Source organism: Leucoraja erinacea, chromosome 13 (genome assembly GCF_028641065.1).
Source record: "Leucoraja erinacea ecotype New England chromosome 13, Leri_hhj_1, whole genome shotgun sequence".
NCBI classification, from domain to species: Eukaryota; Metazoa; Chordata; class Chondrichthyes; order Rajiformes; family Rajidae; genus Leucoraja; species Leucoraja erinaceus.
In genome coordinates this window covers 21,854,087-21,877,055 of record NC_073389.1, presented here as the reverse complement: position 1 = coordinate 21,877,055, position 22,969 = coordinate 21,854,087, and the positions used below count along the sequence as shown (strand labels likewise).

Below are 22,969 nucleotides of genomic sequence, written 5' to 3'. Positions count from 1 at the left end.
TATGAGGAGTTACGATGAGGGTTTACGTGAAGAAGCCCGTCCCAGGACGCGTTGCGGCATACTTCAAAGCAGCGGTGTGGAATCACAGATAGACACAAGTATTTGAAGTAACATAGTAAAGAACAAAGAGACATCAATTATCAGTTTGATCCATGTAATGAGGGTGGGAGCGGAGGGCACGTAAACCCTCATCGTAACTCCTCATAAAATACAGATCAAACTTCAAACTGGTAAGTTCTCGTTTAATCTTACTATTTTACTTCGGAGTCACGTGAGTGATTCCGTGAAGATTTCAAAGCTCTGTGATTGCAAACCGTGTAACAGTTATACTACACTCACTGCCGAAGTCTTTGAGGGAGGAAGTGTGTATCGTAACCAACCAATGATTCTGTTATAGAAAACCCAATGGTATTTTACAATAGACACTGAAGAAATTTAAATGCTCCCTTTGGCTAATTTGAATATTTGCAGATTGGAATCTTTCCTGCAAATGAAAAAACAGGTTTTGTCAACAGTTTATAATAAATTATTTCTCTGAACGTTTTACCCCCACTATTCTGCTGGAGCCAGGATGTGGTTTATAGGTACGTCCATTCTTTTGCCGTTGACGTGGAAGCTTCTCCTGTGGGATGACAACTTTGACATGTTAGTTTTATCCCAGGAGCTTTAACCTGCTTGAGCCATTTCAAAAAAGGCTTGTTACCCGACCACAAGGTTTTTTGTGACCAACCCACAAGGCTTTTCATCTCCCTCGCATAATTAGGTTGTGTCTATGTAAGGTAAAAAAGGGTCTTGGTACATTACCGTGTTTTCTGGCGGGTAAGCCCGGATTTTATGACTGGATAAGGTATTCCTGGTCTGGTTTGACCATTCCCTGGACAAATGATAGAGATCTGGTCTGAAGCTGTGAGCATGGTGTCCAGTTGAAATAGGAGTAGTGACTGGACCCTCTGTGCTGCTCAGTGTGCCTTCAACATATGTTTTTAGTGCATAGAAGGTTCAGGTTTAGGGCTCTGGCTGGTGAGTATCCCCTGAAGTATGGTTAACCATTGTGACATCCCAACATATGGGTGTACTTGGTCTAGGGTTTTAGAGTTTAATACCCTTCAAATTTACCCCCAGCCAGTAACCCATACCTGTTGTCCTGTAGCTGTTTTGAAAAGAACAGTCAGGGCAATTCTAGCTGTGTTGATGGTACTGTAGCCGAATCCTTCATCGTGATGACGGTTCTCCAGGAATTCCAGTTTGTAGTACCTGTATCGGATGAGTAGGTTTTCCCTGTATCCTTGCAGCACTTCTGTTGATGCTGGACAAGTGTTGTAGTCCAGTGAATGTTCAAAAGGATGCTGACATGGTGTTGATTGTTCAGTATAACAATCCCAGTCCCAGAGGCTTGCGCAGAATCTGCAGCTCAGGAGCTTATTTTCTCATGGCACAGTTGATTTGTGCCCGGCTCCGATTGTTAATAATCCTGGGTACTGGAAAAACTCCATGCAAGTTCCAACAATCATGTCATAGCGTAAGTTCTGAAACAGAATCCTTTTGTACTGTGCGTTGTTCTCGATTGGTGAGGCAGAAGGGAAAAAATACATAGAATTAATTTCACCAATGCAACATGAACGCATTTGTCTATCAATATTATAAATATATTGTTGAATGACAACATGACCTATAGGTCAGAAAAGTTAATATATATAGCTGACAAGCTTTCTGCTGGAACTATCTGTCCCAGAGAAATTTTTTTTTATATATGAGGATTCCACTGCCCCAGGGTCTAGTTTCCCCCCGCGACATACATAGGACATCCCCGAACCCCTGGTGATATAGCATTGATGCAAATAATCGATATCAGATTCACATTCCATTTTAATTGTCATTGTCAGTGTGCAGTACAGAGACAATGAAATGCATCGTATAGCTTGATAGTTTTGTTAAACTTTATATGAAAACATCTACTTGATGTTGTCCTTAATTTTTTGTGACCTGGTGTCTGTCACTGTATTTTGCTTACCAGGCAGGTAAGTTGTTGATAGTCCAATACCTCTATGGATATACCATTGCCAAATTGTTTTGACCAACTTGTCATATGATACCGACTTTATGCTGCCATATGGTTAATATAGGCCACCTCCATAGTGTAGTCTATTTATACCCATACATGCAAGTGCTTAAACTCATGAATTTCACCCGAGCATTTTTAGATACTTAATGCCCAGTGTAAGTGGTAACCCCACCACTGTCTTTCTGATATTATTTCAGTCGGTAACTTCATGAGATGCTCAATGACAACCTATATGTTGTTCTTGATACTAACATCTGAATCATGTAGACAGAAAATGGTATCATTTTCCCCCAATTACTCTGTTATTTGTCGAGTAGTTGGTAGTTTGACCATTAATTTGTCCCTTGTTTGTGCCAATTCAACTATGTTGTCTCTTGGCAACATTATAGTTACGTGGACTGAATTAATATGAAAGCCAAGATAGTCCAAGAAAGCGCTCTATATGCTGGTAGGAACCAGACCCACCTACCTCCATGGTTATTGGCGGGGTTGTGATTTTTTTTCTTTTTGAGTGTGAGTGTTTCCCTGTCGACGTGCTGGCGATGTTGGGGGGGGGCGCATTTTCCAGGGGGTCTGCTGCAGGCCCTGAAAAAAAAAAAAGGTCTCTGGGGATAGTGCGGCCCACAGCTTTGACCAGTCGGATGTTCGGGCCGCCGACTGGTAGATACAGTGGTGTGCTGCCGCCTGGGTGGAATGAAGAGCTTTGGTATGTTCACTGCCGGTGGTGCCCTCATGAGGCTAAAGGTCTTGGACGCCTCCTCCATCTCTTTGAGCTGTTTGTTCAAGTCCTTCCCAAATAAGAATGAGTCGGTCTCTACTGATGGAGTTTTGCATAAACCTGCAAATTTAGGATTGAGGGCCGGCTTGATGTTGTCTCTTCTTAGGTTATCCAACTCATATTGTGTCGTGCACATGAGTGCCAGGACATCCTGTTGGTGAGTGGTCATCTCTACGGTCTCGACTCCCCGCGCATAGGCTGTTATAGCCGCCGTGAGGAGGCGAAGTATGCGCTGTAGTTTGACCTCCTGTCTCCGAATCTGTCCCTGCAGAGGTTTGTTGGAGAGATGATTTATGCTGGCAGCCATCCTTGGCTCCAGCGGTGCTCCAACCCGTGGGGTAGCGACAAAGCGGCTTACAACCCCTAGCAGCTCTTCCTGCACACCCTGCTCTCTTTCGGCTCCTTCCGCCTGCCCCATACTCAGACCAGCCTGCCCCTGGTCACCAATGGTCACCAATGGTCACCAGGGCGACAGATAGCACAATGGGCTAAGAGTTCGGCTGGCGACCGGAAGGTAGCCGGTTCAAATCCCGCTTGGAGTGCATACTGTCGTTGTGTCCTTGGGCAAGACACTTCACCCACCTTTGCCTGTAATGGAATGTAATTACGGCGGCAGGCGCGGGCACACCGCGACGCCCTGTGTCTCCCTTTCAAGGGAGATGCTAAAAATGCATTTCGTTGTCTCTGTACTGTACACTGACAATGACAATAAATTGAATCATTTCATTTCATTTTCATTTCAATGCTAACCTCCCATTCCTGGTCCGAGGTCGCAAAGGGAGGTGCCGGACTCAGCACCATGGAGGGGGCGCCTGTCCTGTCTGTCCGAGAGCGCTGCTGCTCTCGGTAGACCATCCCCTCCAATAGCTGCTGGATGCAGCTTAGGCGGCTGTCTCTCCCCCGCTTTGGGGTGGACATTTCCCCCCTCCGACGAGTCGGAGACGACCGGCCGTTTGGCTTCCTAGCCCCTTTCCCAGTCCGCCGTGTAGGCTCTGGCGAGACTGGCTTGGCTCGGTCTCAGGGATAGCGAAAACGCTCTGCGAGCGACGCTGCCGCCGGTTGCTGCCCCGCTGCTGGTATAGTTGGAGCGGGGCAGTACCTCTTTGCGAGTTTTGCGTTGTGTTCCTGAACTATGTAATAAAAACACAACTGCAAACTTACCTTTGGAATGCCCAAGAGCTGCTCCTGTAGTTCAGGCGGCAGTCTCTCCTCCTCCTGGGTGGAGAGACTTCCCAGTCCGATGTTGGCTCCACCGCCGGGTTTTACACACATCCAGCCCGTTGCTCAGGCGCTAGCGGGCTGGCTAGGTCCCGGTGTCGGGTTTGTGGACCGCCCCCTAAGCGGTCCTACCACCTGTTGCTGCCCAAAGACGTCGTTTCGTCGGGCAGGTGCAGCATTTCCCTCCCAGCCCGCAGCTGATGCTGACGGGCTTGGTACAGAGTCGGGAGCGGGGCGCTGATTAGCGGTCCTCCCTCTCCCTCTCTCTCTCTCCTCGGGCTGCTGCACTCGGGCTGCAGCGCACTCCACGCCAGCACTGCTCCGTGGGTCCCCTTAACGGCTCCGCAAAAGTCGGAAGCCTCCTCCCGCCCGCCTGCCTGCCTCACCTGGACAGTCCTTGAGGGCGAGGGAGGACTGAGGGGAACCCCAGCGCAGTGCTAGCCCTGCGCCGATGTCGCCCCTGAGGACAGCTTACCGGCACCCGCACCATGGTCCGCCGGTGAGTCCTAGTTGCGTCTTCCTCCCCTCCCGACAACGGAAAAACTCCTCCCGGAGTCCAAGGGGCCGCTTGCATGCCCTGCAGGGAACAAGCAGACGCAAAGGCTGTAAAGTAAAGGTAAGTACTTACCTAAACTTTAGCTTTTCTCGTTTCTGCGGGAGCCCTGTCTCCCGCGCTGCCGCTTGGCCTGCTGAAACGTAATGCCGCAACGCGTCCTGGGACGGGCTTCTTCACGGAATCACTCACGTGACTCCGAAGTAAAATTGGTGGTTGGAGTCTACATATTACATTCTGATTTACCAAGCTCCCAAATTGTCTATTAGGAGCACCCTCGATATGAAATATGGATCAGAATTTGGATATTGTTGTGGGAATGGAAGTGTAAACGTACGGCTGTGCAGATCACACTGCATCATTCTAGCAGCTGAATACGATCCTGGAAAATCTGGCTCCAAAATACTCAATCTTCATAATTCATCCAAATCAGAGATCTCACAACAGATGGCAGAGGGATGGCATTATGTTGGGATTTTACCAAAGTGCTGGCGCATTCTAAATATTTTTTCGGGGCAGGAGTTCTTCCTTTGGTATTTCTGCTGAACAGGTTGAAACACCATCTGATGTGGTCAACAAACGAGGTCGAAGAGGATCGAAGGAGATCGGCTTCACTCTCTACTATTCGCTGTCCAATTTTCCCGAAGTTAGTCGTAGCGAGTCGTAGCTAGTCGAAGCTGGTCTTCAACACAGTCGAATGAGGTCAAAGGAGGTCTTCTGCATAGTCGAAGGAGGTCTTCAACATGACATTTTTTCAAACTCTCCTCAACTCTTCTAAACTCGCCAATTAGGTCACCCAAGTGGGACAGCCCATTTACTCTTCGACACCTCTCCCCCCTCCAACTTAAAACATACATTTCCCAACAGCTTAATTCCGGTGAAAAGGCATTGTCCTAAACTATTATGTTCGTAAGCGATAGGAGCAGAATTGAGCCATTTGGCCCATAAAGTCTACTCCGCCATTCAATCATGACTGATCTATCTTTCCCTCTCAACCCCTTTTCCTACCTTCTCCCCATAACCTTTGACACCATCCCACAGATTCACCACTCTCTGACTGAAGAAATTCCTCCTCATTTTCTTTTTGAAGGTTTAGTTTAGATTAGTTTAGTTTAGTTTAGAGATACAGTACAGCGCAGAAACAGGCCCTTCAGCCCACCAAGTCTGTGCTGACCAGTGATCCCCACACATTAACACTATTCTCCACACACAAGGGACAATTTACAATTTTATTCTGAGCTCAATTTCTCATTCCATTGCTGCTGCCTGACTTAGGGTATTTCCAGCATTTTCTATTTTTATTTCACACTTCCAGTATATGCATTTAAAACAAATAATTTTTGAGTGTTTTTGGAACTTTACAGGCTGGTCACCTATAAGTATCCACCTTCTATCTGGTGAACTTTTGGAAAATGGTCTTCATTGGTCACTTTGTGCCTGAATGAACAACTTCAAATGCTCGTCTCTCAAAGATGGTTATAGATTTACAACTTTACCATAATAAACCTTTGCGCAATATTTCATTTTGTACATAGTTTCCGGGCAGATGATTTGGTCTGACCTCAAGGTATACTTGCAGGAATTTCCTGTTTCACCAATCGGTCATTTGTTTTATTTTCTACAGAAGCAGACACAAAATTAATTTTGAACAAAATGTTTTGGTTGACATTGATGAAGATAATGAAAGCTTCTGCCATTTGCATCCTATATGTGCCTGGTAAGTACAATCCTACATTAAAAGAGATGATTTATATAACGGCAATATTGTGAATGTAACAAATGCAGTACAAATGACACAAAGTACTGGAGCAATTCAGCAGGTTAGGCAGCATTGCTGGAGAATATTGGCAGGTGAAGTTTCTGGTCAGGACCCTTCTTCAGACCTGAAACGTCACCTGTTCATGTTCTGCAGAGATGCTGCCTGACCTGCTGAGTTAGTCCAGCACTTTGTGGGCTTTTGTGTATTAACCAACATCTGCAGCTCTTTGTCTCTACGAATGCAGTGCAAAATTAGTTAACTGGCAACTTTTTAATTATTTTACAACTGTAAGTAGTTTATGCGAAGGCATTTACTTTATGGCCTCATTTAGAGCAAAGATAATGTGGTAATGTAATGGTAGATTAAACAATTTAACTATTAATTGTTCAGCAGGGAGAAAAAAATCACGTTTATACGAGATTGTTGCCAAAGATTGAGGTCGTCATGCACATATTTGGGAAATGTGATTACAGAATTTACTACTATTTCGAGAATTAAAATCTTGTCAGGAAAGTTTAAATGTAAATGTTATTTAAATAAGTTGTCTACTGATATTCTGAAGGATGGTAATCTGCCAGATTTAACTGGCCCGGAATATGTGTGACTCTTGGCCCATAATACGATCAGCACTTCTAAATGGTTTAGAAAGATATTGAGTTCAATGGAAAATTAGACACCAACTTCACCAGTGACACCTGCATCCCATCAAGGGCGGCGCAGCAGTAGAGTTGCTGCCTGACAGCGTTCTCCAAGTGGCCGCGTGGATTTTCTCCGTGTGCTCGGGTTTCCTCCCACATTCCAAAGACGTGCAGGTTTATAAGCTAATCGGCTTCAGTAAATGATCCTTAGTGTGTAAGATTCTAGTGTGCAGGTGATCGCTGGTCAGTGTGGACCCGGTGGGCTGAAGGGCCTGTTTTCATGCTGTATTTCTAAAGTCTAAAGTAAAGTCCAAAGAATAGATACTTATATCCGGTCATTTCTGTGGCAAACAGCATTAAATTCAGTTATGCTTTTCATCGGTGATTTTTATATCTTTCATTCCCTTTAGTTCATCATCTATAGTAATAACTCCATTATTATCTTTATTTTAGTTTAGTTTAGTTTAGAGATACGAGTGGAAACAGGACCTTTGGCCCGCTGAGTCCACGCTGACCTATGATCCCTGCACACTAACACTATTCTACACACACTAGGGACAATTTAACCAACCCAATTAGCCTACCAACCTGTGTGCCTTTGAAGCATTGGAGGAAAACGGAGCACCTGGAGAAAAAACACGCAGGTCATGGGGAGAACATATAAACTCCATACAGACAGCGCCCATAGTTAGGATCTCCTCTTTTACTACCCTTTTATTTCATTTCCCTTTTTATCTAGCTGTTTTACAACAGAACACCATCAGAATTGATGATTTAATAGTGGTCCTTTTCTGATCAACTCAGAAGAAATAAATACTTGGTGAAGAAGAGATTTAAGACCAGCATCTCAAGCTTTTTCTGCCATTCAGTAATGTGTCTATGCCTACCTTATCCACCCAGTTTGGCCTCATATCTCTCAATGGTTGAGGGGAAATAAAGTTGAGCACCAGAGGCAATACTCGGCTACTGAGGGAGTTCTGTTTGCCATGAACGCTGCAGCTCCGGAGGATTAAACTAAGAAATATTGTGAGGATTATTTTGAGAATAGAAGAGTGAGAGGGGATCTTATTGAAACCTACTGGATAATGAAAAACCTGGATAGAATGGGTGTGGAAAGGATGTTTCCAGTAGTGGGAGAGTCTAGAACCAGAGGGCACATCCTCAAAATAAAAGGATGTACATTTAGAATGGAGATGAGGAGGAATTTCTATAGTCAGAGGGTGGTGAATCTGTGGAATTAATTGCCACAGACGGCTGTAGAAAGCAAGTTATTGGGTTTATTTAAAACGGAGATTGATAGGGTAGACTTTAGACTTTAGAGATACAGTACAGAAACAGGCCCTTCGGCCCACCGAGTCCACACCGACCAGTGATCACCCCTACACTAACCTGCACACACCAGGGACAATTTATTTTACAACTTACTGAAGCCAATTAACCTACAAACCTGTATGTGTTTGGAGTGTGGGAGGAAACCAGAGTACCTGGAGAAAACCCCGGCGGTCACAGGAAGCCATTTATACTCCGTACAGACAGCACCCGCAGTCAGGATCAAACCCGGGTCTCTGGCACTGTAAGGCACAAAATATACCATTGCACCACCTTGCCGCCTGTAGGTTCTTGATTAGTACGGGTGTCAAAGATTATGGGGAGAAGGTTGGAGAATGGGGTTGAGAGGGAAAGATAGATCAGCCATGATTGAATGGTAGAGCAGACTCAATGGGCCGAATGGCTTAATTCTGCTCCTATGTCTTATTGTCTTATGGTCTTATTGTCTCAAAGATTTAGTGAAATTAGAGACCAAGTAACAAATACTTTTCAGAGTAGTTACATTGAGATTGAGGGAGGACTGAGTACTTTGTCAAAAGGCCATAATCTTGTGATTGGAAACATTAAAATTGAAATGAACGTATAACTAGGCAGGACAATGGAGTCAGAGTAAGTAATTTGAAATTAATTAATAAGATGGATGAAGTATGTGTGAACAGAACAAAACCAATAAATGACAAACAAATGCAAATAAGAGGTCAAGAGATCTCAAGAGTCTGGCGATGGGTCCTTATCTGAAACGCCACATATCCATGTTCTCCAGAGATGTTGCCTGACCCTCTGAGTTGGGTCCATGGAGCACTTTGTGTCTATAGCGAGATCTTACTAGACATCAACCAACATCTTGCATCTTACACACATGCCCAAGTAATCACAGTCAGCAGCGACCGATTACAATAACAATCTATGCTTAGCTTCAGCTTTTAATGTAGTCAAATGTCCTCAGGCCTTGAACAAAACAAAAGCGTAACCGCATGCAAAGTAAAGGCATTTAAGAGACGTTTAGATAGGCACATGTGTATGCAGGGAATGGAGGGATATGTGTCACATTTCGGTGGCGGGGTGGGGGGGGTTAGTTTATCTTGGCATCATAGTCAGCACGGACATTGTGGGGAGGCTGTTCCTGTGTGGTGTTGTTCTATGTTTAGGAAGTTTAAACCAGACAGGTACAAAATGGCGGAGTAACTCAGCGGGCCAGGCAGCATCTCTGGAGAGAAGGAATGAGTAACATCACCCATTCCTTCTCTCCAGAGATGCTGCCTGTCCCACTGAGTTACTCCAGTATTTTGCGTCTATCTTTGGTACTGTTCTATGTAACAATAGATGAGATAGAGGGGGAAAAAATGAAAATGTCTAAATGAGGTAAGAAATTAGGTAAACGACAGAACTAATTTCAGATTAAACATTAAGTTAATAATAAATTAAATAGCTAAAAGGGTAAAGAAAGAGCCGGCCAAAATGTAATGTGATATTTTACATATAAATGTCCAGTTTAAGTTGTTGCATGTAAATGGTTCTATTCTTGCTGACCACAAGTCACAAGCACAAATCTACAAAAAAATAACCAGATAGTTTGGGGTTTTTCAGTTTAAACTAAATATGTAGAAATGGAGATCTTAAAAAAGACATGTCAAAGAATTTGAAAGATAAACAAGGCATATGCAGACCGCAAGAGACTGCAGAAGCTAGAACCTGGAGCAACAAAATTAGCCGTGGGAACCTAGTAGACTGAGCAACAATTTCGGACAATGTCTTCAAGTGATATTTAGAGGCAAAATACCAAATAGTCAGTCAAAATAGTAAAAGTGCAGCAGAATAAATGGCAAGAAACAAAACTTCATGCAGAGAGTGATACAAAATAGTAAGATTAAACGAGAACTTACCAGTTTGAAGTTTGATCTGTATTTTATGAGGAGGAACGTTGAGGGAATACGTGAAGAACCCGCTTCCAACGCATGCGTGTCATTCTTCAAAGCAGCGGTGTGAGGTCACAGAAACCTATAATGACCTAACATAGTAAGATTATCAAAGAGATACCAGTTTTTGATATGATCATAGGAGGGTGGGAGCGGAGGGCACGTATTCCCTCAACGTTCCTCCTCATAAAATACAGATCAAACTTCAAACTGGTAAGTTCTCGTTTAATCTTACTATTTTACTTCGGAGTCACGTGAGTGACTACGTGAAGATTTCAAAGCTCTGTGACCTCATGCCGTGGAACGAGTCCATGCTTCACAACTGCCTTGGGTATTGGCAGAGAGCATCATTAGTAATTTTAAAAACACACTTATACAAAGAGTTGTGTGGTATAACGAAAAAATATAAATTTTTTAATTGAAAATCATAGCCCTGTAACCTTTCGGGCAAATTATATTGTTGAACGTAAAATGAATTCCGAACACGATGATGGCTCCAAAAACTGGTTTATTATAAAAAACCTTTGGAAAGTCCTTTCGGATGACCATCCCGCCATTCTGAGGATTTGGTCTGTGGGTACCTCTAGAATTTTTGCTGCGGATGTTGCTGCAGCCCTGGTGGAATGAGAGTTAAAAACATTAGTGTCTATTCCTGCCATCTTTAGGACATATTTGAGCCACCTTGATATAGTTTGGGTCGTGACCCTTTTGTGCGGTTTCTTGTAAGAGATTAACAACGCCATTTCCTGACCTCGAATGCTCTTAGTATATTCTATGTATAGTTGGATGTGTCTTGCTATACACAGTCGTTCGTCATATGGATATACCATAAATTCAAACACTTGACCCGATGAACCTGGTCTGTTTTGTTTTATTAAATCCTGTATGACAAACACCAGTTTCTCGGGTGAGATGATCAGGGAGTCCAGGCTCAGTTTGCTTAATGACTGGACTCGTTGTGCGGTAACTAACGCCATGAGCATAACCATCTTCATGGTCAGTTTCTGAAGTGACAATGCTGTTATGGGCGACCAGCTCCTCAGCATGTTTAGAACGACACCCACCTCCCAGATTTTGGAGTACCTGGTTTTAGGGGGATTTGCATTGAATATGCCCCTCATGAGTTTTGTTACCAGGGGGTGTGTTCCCACCGTGTGCCGCTCCGTTCCTTGTGATAGGTAATTGGAGAGTGCACTTCTGGCACTATTGATGGCACTGTAGCTCAATCGATTATCATAATGGAGGCTTGTTAAAATTCCAATACGGCCGGAATGTTCTTGGCCTTTTGGTCGAGGTTGTTGTCCAAGCAGTATATGCCCCATTTCTTGATGTGTCCAAGGTACTGCTTCCGTGTTGACAGTCTTTGTGCAGATGAGATGAGATTCATCGTCCTGTCTGACAGCCCCATGCCGTGTAGTGGGTCTTTCAGACTCTACAAATCAACAAATCCCTAGTCTTATGGCATGGATGACTGCCCCCAGTCACTGGATGAATTAATAAATTCGGGCTATGTCCATAAGGGAACATGGTTCTAACACCATCCCCTGTATGACCGAATACCACGGTTGAGTAGGCCAGTCGGGTACTATGAGAATCTCAGATGCCGAGTCTTGTTGAATTTTCCTTAGTACCCGATTGATGAGGCAGAACGGGGGAAATACATCACCCTATGGCTTTGTTTACGTAACAATGCCAAGCTGGTTTTAGAATTTTAGTAAATAATCTTGGGTCTGATGTTTGCCCCTTTGGTAAAGCTCTATATTGCCAGCGTCCCCCCATCCAGTTAAATTTCAAATACCGTCTGTGATCCCCTCTGATGGGTACTGTATAGTATGCATCTTTTGAGTCAATGCTTGCCATATAGAAACCCAGCTGACACTAATTCTTTAGCAGTAATAAGAGTATCCATCTTAAAATGAACATATTGAACAAATGTGTTTAGGGTTGAAAGGTCAATGATAATCCTGCAACCCCCATCTTTTTTATTTTTAATAAATATGTTTGATACAACTTCTAATTTTTCATGAATAGTATGCTCAATCACACCTTTTGTGTACAATCTTTGTAGCACCATGTGGGCTTTAGATTGTTCGGTTTTTGTAAGGACAAAATGCCTTTCTGGTGTATGTTGTACTGGGGGGTTATTGGGATAAGTAAATTCTATCAGATAACCCTGAATACTGCTTAGAATATATGAGTCTGTAGTGATTTTACACCATTCATAACTGTAGTGTTGCAACCTCCCCCTTTTTTACAGAAGAACCACACCCACCTACCGCCATGGTTACTGGTGGTTGTGTTATTTCCTTGGTTTTTTGAAAAGGGGGGTTCTGGTTTGATATCTCTTGTTCAGGGTTGTGTGGGAGGTTGAGGCTTCCGCATCTTACAGGGTGGCCGTCCCTGGCCATACCCTAAAAAAGGCTGCTGCGGGTAATATTGATTTCTGGCACTGCCACTGGTATGAGCTACATTTTTATGGTTTTGCATGTGGCTGGTATCGTGCTCCAAAATAGGCCTTTGCGCTGGCCTTGATGAGCCCCAGTGTCTTGGCTTCGTCATCCAGTTTTTTGACTTGTGCGGTCAAGTCTTGTCCAAACATGGTTCTTTGTTTGCAAATGGTAGCATATTAGGGGTCCAGTGCTGGCTGAATGGCAGCCTTCCGCATGTAGTTCAGCTCATATTGCACATTGCAAAACAGAGTTAGTGCGTCTTGATGGTCTTTGGTTAGCTCTGTTTTGTCCAGGGTGCGGGTGTATGCTGTGATCCCTGCCGTCAGTCCCTTTAAGGTTTTCTGGATCTTGAGGTCCTGGTTCCTGATGTTCCTCCCCATATGCTGCCAAATGCATTGGTTTACACTGGGCACCTGTAATGCCTCACAGTTGCCAGGTGGCAGATGTTTGGCCAGTCTCTGTAAATATTTCTTGTTGGAGTTTGTGGCCAGACATATAGTTAATACTATTGCCATCCTGGGATCCAAGTCTGCCCCTGTTTGACTTGGTTTAAAGTAATCAGCCACCATGTCCAGCAGAGTCCCTGCTGTTTTAGGATCATGGGACGCTGTATTACCAGGCTCTGGCCCATCAGGGTCCTGCCTACTCTTTTTTATAGAGTTAGAGATCTCTAGGGGTCCCGCACGGGGTACCCATGTGGGGCTTACCTCCTGCCCACTGTGGCTAGTCTCCACATCCATGTGACTGCTACTGTGAAGGAGCTCCTTTTTCCCCCCGCTGTTTCCGTCCCCCGTACACACGGGCACTGGTTTGCGGGTTTTCCTCGCCCCACCGCTGACCGCACCGGTCTTGTATGTAGGTCCACCTCTCCACACGGTCCCGGTACTCACAGGCACCTGTGCTGGCTGCTGTCATGCTGCAGCCACTCGTACCGGCTTCCTCCAGCGTGGGCTAGCGGGTCCACGCCGTCTCCGTACTTCCAGCGCCCTGGACCCATCTAATACTTTAACCAAAGGATTAACAAACAGATTTTTATGAAAAAACCCTATTTTTAGGTCTACACCATTTTCCCACATACCTATAATAAGGGTCATAGTAACATAGAAAAAACATAGAAATTAGGTGCAGGAGCAGGCCATTCAGCCCCTCGAGCCTGCACCGCCACTCAATTCAATGGGGTCCGTGGGGTTGTACCCGATTCGTCGGGATTTTGCTGTGTAGCCGGTCAAAACCGGCTCCAACGCTCTCAGCGCTCCTGGCTGCTCGTTTATCTCAGACCGCTGGGACCGACCCCGGTACTCACGGTACTGGTCCCTCGCGGTCGTTGCAGCCGGTCAACCCCACTCCAATGCCCTCAGTTCTGGGCGCTCCCGCTCTCTGTAACTTAAACCGCTGGGACCGACCCCGGTACTCACGGTACTGGTCCCTCGCGGTCGTTTGCAGCCGGTCAACCCCACTCCAATGTCCTCATTTCTGTGAGCCTCGGCGCTGGCCGCTAGCGCTGCTTCAAACCAGACTTGCTTCCAAAGCGATATTGGCATACTTTCTACTTGATTCTTTGCTTTGCTGCCCGCCCGGCCGAGAAGTGAATTTTTCCCCGGTGCGGGAGCGAAGTCGGGCACAGGTGTTTTCCTCTCCGGAAATCGGTGTGCCGTTGCTGCTGCTGCCGGCTGCCCGCACTCCGCGGTTCTCCCCCGCCAGCTTTCCGCAGCCTTCATGGACCCGGTCCATGTCTCCACCTAAAAGGTAAGTGGAAGGAACGCAGAGTCTCTTACCTGCTGTTCCCGACTTTCAAATTCTCCCGCTGGTGAACGTCGTTCCCTGCGTGTCAGATTCGAGCCGCTCGGACCGACCCCGGTGTTCACGGGACTGGTCCCTCGCGGCAGTTCCGCAGTCGGTAAAACCGGCTGTTCCCTCAGCCCTGGCCGCTCCCGGCTGCTCGTAGGGACCCCTTGGACCAACCCCGGTACTTACCGTCTGAAGAAGGGTTTCGGCCCGAAACGTCCCCACTTCCTTTGCTCCATTGGTGCCGCTGCACCCGCTGAGCTTCTCCTGTGTACCCCCGGTACTTACAGCACTGGTCCCTCGTTGCTCTCTGTCCTGCAGCCTCGGCGCTGGCCGCTAGCGACTGCTCCAAGCCAGACTCGCTTGAGCCTGGCATACGGGACGTCTTTGCTTCGCTTCCTGCCCGGCCGAGAAGTGAATTTTGCCGGTGCGGGAGCGAAGTCGGGCACAGGTGTTTCTTCTCCTGGAAATCGGTGCCGTTGCTGCTGTTGCCGGCTGCCCGCACTCCGCGGTTCTCCCCCGCCAGCTTTCCGCAGCCTCCATGTCTCCACCTAAAAAGGTAAGTGGAAGGAACGCAGAGTCTCTTACCTGCTGTTCCCGACTTTCAAATTCTCCCGCCGTTCCCCCTGTGTGACTCGTTGCAATGCGTGTAACGATATGACACGCATGCGTTGGAAGCGGGTTCTTCACGTAGTCACTCACGAGACTCCGAAGTAAAATTGAATATATGCACTGGAAGAGTAGGTGAAGGGAAGACTTAGAAGCTTAATGATTGGTCATGAATAGCAGTATGAAGGCAGAAAATGGACAATGAGGAACACTTGGTTCAGTAGTGGAGTTGTAGCCTTACAGCAGCAGAGACCCGGGTTCGATCCTGACCTCAGTGTGGTGTTTTTCTACACACCATGTGCAATTAAGCAACAAAGTAAAGAATATTATCCAGAAATAGTAAACTGCTCACACAGAGGGAAGTGGGTGTATAGAATGAGCTGCCATAGGAGATAGTTGAGGTAGGTAGTACAACAACATTTAAAAGGCATTTGGACATGTACATGGACAGGAAAGGTTTGGAGGGATATGGGCAAAATGTGGGCAGGTGGGACTAGTATGGATGGGGTAGTTTAGTCGATATGGGCAAGTTGGGCCAAAGAGCTGTTTCTGTGCTGTATAATTCTATGCTGGAATGTTGAAAAAGGGAGGAAGAGTGGAAAACCTTCCCTTAACGTCACGGCGAGCAGCAGTCTCGCCAGCAGCCCGCCTGTGCCTTCAACTTTTTTTGTTATTTTTAATGCGTCTAACTGTATGATTTAATGTTTCTCTGTATTTCTAATGTGGGGGGTGGGAGGAGAATAGGGCGAAAGCGTTCACAGTCACTTACTTCGACGGAGATGCGACTTCTCTCCATGTCGTATCTTCGTCCCCCTCGCGGCCTAACAACTAGTTTGGTGCGGCCTTTCCAGACCGGAGACCAGCCCAGAGTTACAGCGTCAGGCTCGGTGTGGAATTACCATCGCGGAGCCTGGGATCCTTTGCCAAGCGTCGCTAGTGTTGGAGCTCCGACCGCGGGGGTCTGCTGACTGCAGCGGTCTTCGGAGATTCTAGCCGAGGGCACCAGCTTACCATCGTGGAGCCTGGGATCCCTTGCCGGGGATCACCAGAAGAAGCTCCGACCACTGGCCCGTGGTCTTTAACATTGTGAAGCCGCGGTCTCCGGTAAGAAGCGTCGGATTCGGAAACTCCAAACCACGCAGTGTCTTCATTTCCGTCTCGACGTCGGAGTTTCGATCATCCCGATGAGAGGGCTTGTACATCGGGCTGTCCCTGGCAGCGACTACGGAGGGTTCAAGACCCCGACCAAAGGTGATGAAAGGAGGAAGATTGACTGAACTTTATCGCCTTCCATCACAGTGAGGAATGTTGATTCCACTGTGATGGATGTTTACGTTAATCTCTATCCTGTATTGTGTTCTTTTTATTTGTATGGCTGTATGGTAACTCAAATATCACTGTACCGTAATTGGTGCACGTGACAATTAATGTGAACTTGAACTTGAACTTGAACTTTGCGATCTCACGTATCGTGGAGGGGAAAATCCCTTCAACAAATTTAAAGCAGCAGAGAAGGAGGTTGATCGTTTATGACAGAGTTCGGAAACCACACAACATTCCACTGCCACCATCAGCTAATTACAGCATGAATAATGGATTGAGTAAAGCAAGTGAGTCCTGGAATTAAAGTCTATTACAACCTCTTTCTCTCTCTCAACGACAACGAGGAAAGGCCGTCATTTGTTCCAGCCTCTCGCCACAGGTTCCCCCTCCCCCACCTCCATGTTTCAGTTTAAAGGCTTCTGACCCAAAACATCACCTATTCATTTTCTCCAGAGATGCTGCCTGATCAACAGTGCTACACAAGCATTTTGTATCTATCCAGTAAGAATTTCATTGTTCTGTTTTAAGACATATGGCAATAAAACAATCTTGAATCTTGACTTTTTAATTAATAAAAACAAACAGATCTAGAATTACAGATTGAGAAATGAATAAAATTAGCAATGCAGCTTAATATGCCAATGAGCCTGTGAACAGAGCGCGGGGGATCATTTCTACAGCAACAGACATAAGAAGTGAAGACGTTATAATTATGTGGATTCGCTGTCAATTCACTGTCCGGCTCATTATATTATATAAAGAGACACTGAAGAATGTGCCAAAAATATTTACAGGGCATATTCTAGAACTAGAAGCCACAGCCAGCAAGACAGAAGGAACAGGCAGGAATCTAGCTTCATGGGCCTGTCCCACTTCGACGATTTTACCGGCAACTGGAATGCTGACTGTCAGAATGGAACACACACACACAATCCAATCCAACTTGTGTTTAAGAGGGAACTGCAGATGCTGGAGAATCGAAGGTTACACAAAAAAGCTGGAGAAACTCAGCGGGTGCAGCAGCATCTATGGAGCGAAGGAAATAGGCAACGTTTCGAACGTTGGCAACATGTCTGAAGAAGGGTTTCGGCCCGAAACGTTGCCTATTTCCTTCGCTCCATAGATGCTGCTGCACCCGCTGAGTTTCTCCAGCTTTTTTGTGTAACATCCAATCCAACTTTATTTGTTAAGCACTTTAAGACAACCAATGTTGAACAAAGTGCTGTACAGTGGAATAAACAAGACATCATAAACAGACAACATAACAGAACATAACATAACAGCTCACATAAAGCGCAAAAATACAACAATAAATTAAAAGACACACACACACACACACACACAAATACATTGTTTCCTTTACCAGCCCGTTATGCAGGCGGGGGACAGGGCAAGCGGGGGGAGCAGTGTCTAAAAAAAAAAATCACACGGTGCAAAGCCAAGGTGATCCAGACACACACACGATGAACAAGAAGGTTGGCGCTGTAGTTAAGATGGCTGGCACAGTGTACGGTAAGTCCTTTAAAAGAGGGGGGGGTGGAGAAGTGGGTGAGAATGGAAGAGAAGGAGTGGAAACAACTTTTAATAATCCAGAGATACACGGCTGTGAAGCTCGGCGGAAATTTAACATTACTGGTCTGTTATCCTTGGTTCTGAAAACTACTGCTTACCTTTTTTTTCCCAATGAGCCAATGAAGTTCACCGGTCAGCACCAGCTCCAACCTATGAGAACCTCTGAGAACCTTCGACCTCCTAGCAACCCACTAGGACCTCCGGGTGACCCGCCTACGGCACGAGAATTCTCGCTACTCTCCATGGCGGCTTCAATCTAGTCGCCGCTACTTTTTCAACATGTTGAAAAATTCGTAGCAACCATAATCAGGCCGTGACTAGTTCCCAGAATGCGGGAACTCCTCGCTACCATGAAGGCGACTCCCCGGCAACTACCCACGAACATGTGGCGACCATGTGGTGACTGCATAGTCTCCTGCAGTCGCCTAAAAAGTTGCCATAGTGGGACAGGCCCATTAAGAAAAGGAAGATTGAGGTCTTTTAAATAATGAAATAACAAAGAAAAACTCAAAAGTTCCTTTGCATGATTTAGACTTTAGAAACACAGCGCTCTTTGACCTACCGAGTCCGTGTCGACCAGTTATCACCCCATACAGTAGCACTATCCTACACACTAGAGGCAATTTACAATATTTTTACCAAAGACAATAAATCTACAAACCTGCATGTCAGAAGAGTCTCCTTCAGAAAACCATGCAGTTTGAGTTAGTCCCTCAAATAGCACATTTTAGCATTAATAAAGCCATTAGGAACTATTATCTTTCAGGCTAGTGAGGCTGAAAAACATGCAGTGGATTGCAGGCATTACACCTGTTGATGGTATCTTGAGGAGTGTTATACCATTAAAAAAATGATTGGACCAATTGAAAACCATACCAAAACGACAAAAAGATTAATTCCTTCACAGGTACTTGGCTCTGAAATGAGTCCAATATTGCTGGGTTCCTAGTTAAGTAGACTTTCAACCGGACCCGACTGTTATCCACAGAATAAGGGGTGATATAGTGGTGCAGCAGTAGAGTTGCTGCCTTACAATGTCAGAAAACCTGGTTCAATCCTGATTATGGGTGCTATCTGTACGGAGTTTGTACATTCTCCCTGTGACTGCGTGTGTTTTCTCCGGGTGTTCTGGTTTCCTCCCACATTCCAAAGGCATGCAGGTTTGTAGGTTAATTGCCTTTGGTTAATTATCCCTAGTGCGTAGGATAGAACTACTGTACATGGTTGAGTGAGCTGAAAGGCCTGTTTCCACGCTGTATCTCGAAATGAAACAAAACTAAAAAGTGTAATGACACATTTTTCTTTACTCCCCCAGGTATTCAAACAAAAGAGCTTGAAAGTAGTGGGTCTGTAACTGCTGTAAAAGGCAGTTCTGCAGCATTACATTGTGCCTCTTCAAACAAAGATCTCAAACTGGTATTAGTTGAATGGGAGAAGTCCGAAAACAGAACGAAACTTGGTGTGTTCCACGTGGCCACAAACGCAACAACTCCCCACAGTGAACGAATAAAATTGGAAGTTAATGGACATCGATCCACGATCACAATCACAGGAGTTCAGCCAGCAGACAGTGGCTGGTACACCTGCATATTTCATACCTATCCAAACGGCAAAATAGAGGGCAAAGTACACTTGGATGTAAACGGTAATGTTTTACAAAATATGTCAAATTTATGAACTGCTTTGAATGATGTAAAATTAAGCAATATTTAAATGGAGGTTTTCAAAATGGTGAATGGATATATTTATTCCAGAGAGCTCAGATAAATCTCAAATGGATACATTTTTATAATGATTAGAAATCCCAATTTGCTGAAAGATTTTTCTTAAATACTCTCATCTGCCAATTATGGATCACGCTAATAGTGTTTATAAAAGTACCACAACTTTTTAATACAAAAGGTGGAAGTTATATGGAACTAGCTGCCAGAGTGGGCAGTTGAGTAGGTTGTTGTGTACTATTACAACATCTAAAAAACATTCGGACAGGTACATAGATAGGAGAGGTTTAGAAGGATGTGGGCCAAATGCAGGCAGGTGAGACTAATGTAGGTGGAGCATATTGGTAGGTGTTGGCTGGAAATCTGAAACATAAACAAAAAGTGCTTGAAATTCTCAACAAGTTAAGCAGCATCTGTGGATGGAGAAACAATATTAATGTTTCAGATTGAAAACCTTTCCGACTTAATGTTTCATGTTGACGGCCCTTAGATAAAACTGATGAAATGTTAATTGTTTCTTACTCCACAAAAGCTGCCTCACCTGCTGAATTACTCCAGCATTTTGAGTCTATCTTCAGCCATGTCCTTGATGGGTGAAAGAACAGGCCTTAGCAGCCCCATGGTCCATTCCATTTCTTGTACCACAACGTTTTTGAGGTGATTCATTCATTGAATCTGATCTTTGAAGTTGATCAATAATAATATAATTCAGTGAATAATTTGAACATGCATTTGTAAACCTTTTTTGTTATTAACAGGGTATGACATAACTGCAAAGTACCGTCTTAAGAAAAATATCTTAATATACCTTGCAGGTGAGAATTAAAACAAAACTCTGTCCATTATCCTCACAATTTCAGTATTAGTTTATAATCTTGAATTACTATTAATTTAATGTTGGTAGAATATTACAAAGAATCTGTAAAACATGTACAGGTTATGCTAGTTATGCAAATAGAAGTTACTACATAGCTTTTCAAATCCAGTTATACTGAACTTATGTTATTTATTTTTATTATGTTATCCTAATGGTTATACAGTATTAATTTATCTTGCCCTTTAAGCTTTTATGTTTCAATGACTTCTGTACAATCAATTTGATTTCACTTGAAATATCATGAATGCATTATCAACTACTTTTGGGCGGCTGTGGTTTTTAACCCAAATAATTTGAGCAGCTAATTTGCGGTGTTTTTAATGCTCTTAATCTTCATATAAAACGGGAAGCTCAACAGCAATTGGACTCGGGGAAGGATTGTCAATAACAAAATGCATCACATTGCAACAGTGCAAATGATAGTACACAAGGGCTGTGTAAATAGGGAACTGCAGCATCATTTTACAGCAATTGGTGTTCTTATTATTTCAACAGTTTCAATTGGTGCCATAGCAATTATTGTTGCTGTGTTGATTACATGGAAGTTGAAGAGAAAGTCTTCAGGTGAGTCCTACGTGACTGCATACATTTCCTTTCTGCTTAACTTCCTCTAAATTTAATTTCCAAACAGACATTATTATTTCACAATGCAAACAACTCCAATAACATGTCACAAACAAGGAGACTTGCTTCCCTGGCCTAAAATGTAGGAAAATTGCCACATGGCATTATTCCAACTTGCATAGGTTTTCTCTACCCCTTAAATTACAAAATTACATTTCCTCAAGGAAAAGGACATGGAGGATACTGAGATCAGTGTGGGATATACCAATATGTTCGGACATTTGAAGATCAAGTAGATGGTGTTAGGTCTCTTAAAAAGTAAAAAGATGGATGAATCCCCAAGGCAGCAGCTGGGCTTGTATACTCTGGAATATAGGATGAGAGGGGATCTTATTGAAACACATAAGATTATGAAGGGTTTGGACACGCTAAAGGCAGGAAACATGTTCCTGATGTTGGGCGAGTCCAGAACCAGGGGCCATAGTTTAAGAATAAGGGGTAAGCAATTTAGAATGGAGATGAGGAAACACTTTTTCACACAGAGAATTCTCTGCCTCAGAGGGCGGTGGAGGCCGGTTCACTGGATACTTTCAAGAGAGAGCTAGATGGGGCTCTTAAAGATAGCAGATAGTCAGGGGATATGGGGAGAAGGCAGGAACGGGGTACTGATTATAGATGATCAACCACGATCACATTGAATGGCGGTGCTGGCTTGAAGGGCCAAATGGCCTACTCCTGCGCCTATTGTCTATTGGCATGATGGCAAGAGTGTAGATTGTCAGGGCCTTGGTGAAGGTCTTTGTATCTACTCTAGCCAAGCAAGGTTATGGAGGGCTGGAGAAAAAAAAAGTGTAATTTTGTTTAAGAGGGAAATTGAGATAATCCAGAAAATTATACGAGAGTCTCACAACAATGGAAGGGAAGTTATTGGAGAAGATTCTTAGGGATAGGATTAACATGCATCTAGAAGAGAATGGGCTAATTAGGGACAGTCAGCATGCCTGTGTGTAAAACAGGACATGTCTTGCATGCTTGATTGAGTTTTTTGTAGAATTGAAGTAGGTGACTGTTGAGGGTAGGGCTGTGGATGTTGTCTACGTTTGACAAGGTCCCTCTTGGAAGGTTGATCTAGATGATTAAGATGCATGGTGCACAATGACTTGATAGTTTGTATTCAGAACTGGCTTACTCATATAAAATGACGGAGGTTAGAAGTGGAAGAGTGTTATTCTGACTGTGTGACCTGTGTGTTCTGCAGGGAACAGTGCTGGGACCTCTGTTGTTTGTGCTATCTGTCTGTCTATCTGTCTAAGTGCGTGCGTGTGTGTGTGAGACTTGGACAAAAATGTAGATGGGCTGTTTAGCAAATTTGCAGGTGATTCAAAAATAGACAGTGAAGAAGGCCATCAAAGGATGCAACTGAATCTAGATCAGTTACAGATATGGGTGGAGAAAAGGCAGATTAAATTAACAGAGCCAAGAATGCAGTGCTGCCCACAGCAAATGGTAATGCCTGGAATGTGCTGCCAGAGTTGGTGGTGGAAGCAGAATAACAGGCATTTAAGAGATTTTTAGATAGGCACATGAATATGAAGGGGAGGAGGGATATGGATCATGTGCAGGCAGAAGGGATTAGTTTAATTTGGCGTCAGGTTTCGCACAGATATCATGAGCCAAAAAGCTTGTCCCTGTGCTGCACTCTTCAAAGTTAATCTCATCTCTTTGTGGCACAATATAACATTTGGCTGTGTGCTTCCGGCTGAGTCAAGGCCACTGGTGCTAGTCTGCTGTGAATTGCATTTGCAAGCGCCCACT

At 44.6% G+C, this 22,969-nt stretch overlaps 1 long non-coding RNA gene across 1 annotated transcript; it reads left to right on the top strand.

Annotated features, from left to right (window-relative positions):
- Positions 1-17,931: 17,931 nt before the first annotated feature.
- LOC129703113 (uncharacterized) lies at positions 17,932-21,154 on the top strand. The gene is made up of 3 exons (XR_008724511.1): positions 17,932-19,637; positions 20,472-20,528; positions 21,086-21,154. It is a non-coding gene; the product is annotated as an uncharacterized LOC129703113 (long non-coding RNA).
- Positions 21,155-22,969: the final 1,815 nt, after the last annotated feature.